The following is a 6000-nucleotide window of genomic DNA, read 5'->3' on the forward strand; positions in this document are numbered from 1 at the left end:
AGTTTCTTTCTCTTATCTAGTATGTGCCAAGCACTATATGGAAAGCAATGGAGATAGAGGACAGACTTAGCTCATTACTGATTTTGACTCATTTCTTGAAAATTTTCCTCTACTTTGGATGATATTGGCTATGGATTTGTCATATATAGACTTTCCCCCTGGTCCTACTATGGCCAGAAATTTTTATCATGAAGGCATGATGATTTTTGTCAGAGCTCTTTTCCGCATCAGATTATATAATTTTTATCTTAAGCATATTCATATGTTTTATTACACTTAGTGATTTACATGGTAAACCAACCTTGCATCTCTAGAATAATGCTATCTTGACCATGGTAGGTGATCTTTATGACAAATGCATGTATTGGATTTGCAATTATTTTGTTGTCTAATTATTAATCTATATTCATCAGAGATCACAGTCTGTACTTTGATTTTTTTGTTATTGTTATATATTTACCTGGGTTAGATATTAGAGTAATACTGTCTTCATAGAAGTTGTATGGAAGTACTACTTCTGTTTCTTTCTTTTGTTTTTAATAATTATAGAAATATTGGTTGCAGATCTCCCTTGAAATTCTGATAGAATATGCTCTAAATTTTTCTGGGACTGGGCTTTTTTTTAGTCAGAAGATTTTAATTACTATTTCAATTGCCTTATTTTTGTGGATCTGCTTTAATTTTTATTTCCTTTTGGTCTCACTTCAGTGGTTTGACTGACTCTATCAATTTATCCATTTCTTTAAGATTTTCTAACTTAATAGAGTACAGATTTTTTAAAAATAGTCCCTTATTATGTTCTGGATTTTTTTGGCACCTACTGTAATGTTTTTCTTTTCCTCTATAATTCTGATAATTTTGCCAGTCTTTTTCTTTTCATTATTTGGGTCAAGAATCTGTAAGAATGGCCAAGATCAAAACCACTGACAACAACTTATGCTGGAGAGGTTGTGGGGTAAATGGAACACTTCTGCATTGCTGGTGGGAATGTAAGCTGGTACAGCCCCTTTGAGAAAATTAGCAAACAACTTTCCTCAAGACCCAGTAATACCACTTTGGGATATATATCCAAAGGATGCTCAATTGTGCCACAAGGACAGGTGTTTATAGCAGCATTGTTTGTCATAGCCAGAACCTGAAAACAACCTAAATGCCCCTCAACCAAAACAGATAAGGAAAATGTAGTACATTTACACAATGGAGTACTACACAGCTCAAAAAAATAATGACATATTGAATTTTACAGGAAAATGGATGGAGCTAGAAAACTGCATTCTGAGTGAGGTAACCCAGACATGAAAGACAATTATCACATGTACTCACTCCTTACTTGTAAGTGGTTTTTAAACATAAAGCAAAGAAAATCAGCCCACAAATAACAATCCCAGAGAACTTAGACAACAATGAGGACACTAAGAGAGACTTACATAGATCTAATCTACATGGGAAGTAGAAAAAGACAAGATCTCCTGAGTAAATTGGGAGCATGGGGACCTTGGGGGAGGGTTGAAAAGGAGGGGAGAGACAGGGAGAGGGGCAGAGAAAAATGTAGAGCTCAATAAAAATCAATTAAAAAAGAAAAAAGAATCTGTCAGTTTTGTTTGTCTTTTTAAATAATTAGATCTTAGATTCCTTGATTCTTTGTACTATTTACTTGATTTCTATTTAATTAACTTCAACTTTGATTTTTAGATTTTCTTGTCATCTACTGGATTTGAGTTTGGTTTGACTTGATTTTTCCAATTCTTGAGTTGCATCATTAAATCATTTATTTGTGCCTTTTTTGTTTTTTAAATTTCCCTAGTAAGACTGAGTTCATGCCTTATACAGTTATTATTTTATTGTGTTTTCATTTTTATTTCCAGAAATGTTTTTATTTATTTTTTGATTAATTTATCTTTTGATAATGAATTGTTTAATCTCTATGAGTTTATGCACTTATTAGATACTTGTTTGCTGTTTATTTTAATTTTTACTATATCATGTGTAGATTTTATACATGAAGCTATTCCTTTTTTTTTTTGCTTTTTAAGATTTGTTTTGTGTCCCAGGTCATGATCTATTTTAAAGAAGTTTCTATGGGCTGCTCAGTAGAATGTATATCCTGTGGAGTTTGAGTATAATATTCTGTAGATATCTGTTAAATCCATTTGATGTGTCATAATTTTTAATCCTGATGCTTCTCTTTTATTTTTTATCCAGATGATCTGTCTATTAAAGTTGAGTATTTAAATCATCTGCTCTTAATAGGTTGATGTTACCCTGTATCTTTAATTTTAATAGCATATCTTTTTAATAGCATAATTCTTTATTGATTCTTTGGGAATTTCACATCATGCACCCTAATTCCAATCACCTCTCAATCCCTCCATATCCACCCTTCTCCCTTGTAGCATCACCCTAAAAGAAAACCCCCCAAAATGCAAAACCAAAATAAAAACCAGCAGAAAACCTGCTTTACTCCTCTCTCTTCTCGTCTCTCCATCTCTTCGTTCATCCTAGTGGCATTGGGAGCTGCAGTGTGTCATGTATTATACCCTTTCATCCAGTAGGCCTCCCTGTAAATGTTCATTACAATGAATCATTGGTCTAGTCCAAGACCTCTGGATTCTGACACACTATCATCACTGGACTCTCACCAAAACAACTCTTAGATATCCTGCTTTTGCCCCTAATTGTGGAGATCTTGTGACTATCACTATGCAAAACCAGTCCCTTCATGATCTCCACAACCTACGACCCAGGATGTGAGTGTGAGTGGTAACTGAGCTAGTCAGTCTGGGATACTGGGACTCCCCTCCCCCTCAAGCAAGGGGTGGAGACAGACCGCCTAGGCCCAGCTGATATTGTTCCCGATTGGGGGATGACCATCTCTCCTACTGCAGTGTCCAGCAGGGGCAGGGGCTGCTATCCCAGGGTCAGTGAAGACTGGAGCTGGTTCGGTTTAGCCCTTGAATTTCAACAAGCATGGTACCTATGTGGTGCAGGAGTTCCTTCTGTATTTGTGTTGCTTTCATTGGTTAATGAATAAAGAAACTGCCTTGGCCTAGTTGATAGGGCAGAACTTAGGTAGGCGGAGAAGACAGAACTGAATGCTGGGAGGAAGAAAGGCAGAGTGGGAGAGAGCCACCATGGAGCTGCCAGAGACAGACAGGCTGAATTTTTCCTGGTAAGCCACTGCCACATGGCGATACACAGATTAATAGAAATGGGTTAAACTGAGATGTTAGAGTTAGCCAATAAGAAGTTAGAGCTAATGGACCAAGTAGTGTTTTAATTAATACAGTTTTTAATGTGGTTATTTCTGGTGTAAGCTAGCCAAGTGGTTGGGATGAACAAGCAAGCCCTCACCCTGCAACACTTATGACCCTCTGTGATAACATGGGCCATGAGCATCAACAAAGACTCCAGCTGCAGCAGGAACAGAGACCCAGACATTGCCTTCAACAGCAATTCTGGCTCAGAGGATACTATGACCCCGGGTGACAGCACAGGTCACTCAGATATGTATGGCCTCAGCTGAAGCATGGCCCTCAGATATCAATATATGTTTTAGGAAATTGTGTACATCAGAGTTTGGTGAATATATGTTTAGAATTGTAATGTCTTTCCTCTTGATTAACTGTTTCCTTGAGTAGAATGAATTGTCCTTCATTATCTCTTCTGGTTAAAGTTTGAAATCTGTTTCATTGGCTATTAACAGATCAAATCCTGCTTGCTTCTTAGTCATATTTGATTGAAATACTTTTCCCCATCATTTCACTTTTAAGTGGTGTCTGCATTTGGAAATACAACTTTCTCATAGACAACAGACAGATGACTTTTGTTTCTTAGCCCATGCAGGTAACTAAGGTCCTTTGATTGAATCTTGAGGCCATTAATATTTAAAGTTATTATTGAAAAGGTATGCTGTGATTGTTGCCATTTTTTAAATTCTTCTTTTGGCTTTGAGTAATTATAGCTTCATTTTTTATAGTCTCTTGGCAATGCATATCCACCTCTTCATTCAAAACTATTGCTTCCGGTATTCTCTGCAGGGCTCATCTGATGGACATGAATTGTTTTAACTTTAAAGTTTCCATTGAGAAATTAGCTGTTAGTCTGAAGGGTTTTCCCTGATGTGTGATCTATGGTTTTTCTCCTGTAGTTTTCAGTATCCCTTTCATTCCATGTAAATAATGTTTTAACTCCAGCAAACTTTAAGGAGTTTCTTTTCTGATACTATCTATCTGGTGTTCTGAGTGATCCTTGTATTTGTATGGCTATGATTTTCCTTGATTTCAAGAAGTTTTATTTGATCTTCTTGAAGATCTGTTGACTGAGTTTTCTGTCCTGCCCAGTTTCCACAATCATTAAGTCCCAAAGAAGTCACACAGAGGTCTACATTAGTTATAAATTGATTGGCCTATTAGCTCGGGCTTCTTATTAACTCTTATAACTTATATTAGCCCATTATGCTTGTCTATGTTAGCCATGTAGCTTGGCACCTTATTCGGCGGGGCAGTCACATCTTGCTTCTTCTGTGGCATGGACAGCACTGTGTTCTCTTCCCAGAATTCTCCTGTTCTCATTGACGTGCCCCTACCTCCTGTCTGGTTGTCCTGCCTATACTTCCTGCCTGGCTACTGGCCAATCAGCATTTATTTAAAATATAATTGACAAAATACAGACCATTGTCCCACATCAAAGATCTATCCTCATGACATTTATCTAATATTGTTATCCTTCATCTACAGCTTATTATTAGGTCTAATCTTATTATGGTGTCCCAGAATTTTTGCATGATCCTTTTATGGTACTGGGTTTATTAAATTTTTATATTCTTTGAGTAGTACTTTCCTCTTTTTATCTTTGAATCCCTATAGTCTGTCTTCTACTTGATCTGTTCTATTCATAAGGTATTCCCCTAGTTTTTTAATTTAATTATTGAGTTTTCAATCATATCTTAATTTCAGTTTGAGTTTTCTTCAGTATTTCTATTTCTCTAGTGAATTTGATTTTCAAATCTTGAATTGTCTTTGTGATTTCATATAGCAATATCTTTGTTTTCTATCAGACATCATGCAGGTATTTATATTTATCTTCTTTAATTTCATTGAGTAATATGTGAGTGAGTATGTGTGAGTATGTGTGCACAAACCTTATACAGATAAGTAGAGTCTTCACCCCTTATTAAGAAAACTACTCTAGGCAACAGATGAGGACCATGACATAAAAACACAAGCAATCAAAATGCAGAGTTGAGGAGGCAAGTGCCAACGGATACATCTATATAATACTCCCACACCTAAGGCTCAAAAAAAATTGCAGAAGAGAAGATGAGAAGGTTGTTAGAGCCGAAGAACCAGGGAGTTTGCTGTAAGATTTTGTCTCTTAATGATGTGAGAAACTTCACTCCTAAAATCTCACCAACATTACTACGTAAACATGAGGTAAATAAGAACAACATCAATAGACATACCAAAGTGGGTAGGGCAAAAAATCCAGGAGGTTGTAGTTCTACACAAAGAACATGCAACTGAGGAATGCTGAGAGAAGGAGAAATGGTCTTCCCCAGGAAAGAGGATGCCAATTAGTTATCTAATACCAACTGATCAGCCCTAAAAAAACATATGTATAAGAAACTTTATACAGACTGAGCAGGTAGCATTTATGTACTTAAGATATATCGTGTGTGTATGTGTGTGTGTGTGTGCTCACGTGCATGTGGAAGTTTGAACGTAACTGGCCCCCATAATCTCATAGGGAGTGGCACAATTAGGAGGTGTGGCTTGGTTGAAATTTGTATGGCCTTCTACACCACTGTGGGGACACACTTTGAGGTTTCCTAAGCTCAGGATACCACCTAGTGTCTCAATTGACTTCCTGTGTCCCTGCAAGATATAGAACTCACAGCTATAACTACAGCACCGTGTCTGCCTAAACATTGCCAAACTCCCTGCCATGCTGGTAAGGGACTGAACCTCTTGAACTGTAAGCACGCCACTCCAATTAAATGCT

Source organism: Microtus oregoni, unplaced genomic scaffold, assembly GCF_018167655.1.
Source record: "Microtus oregoni isolate MIOR12 unplaced genomic scaffold, Mior012 000122F_ref0000035, whole genome shotgun sequence".
NCBI classification, from domain to species: domain Eukaryota; kingdom Metazoa; phylum Chordata; class Mammalia; order Rodentia; family Cricetidae; genus Microtus; species Microtus oregoni.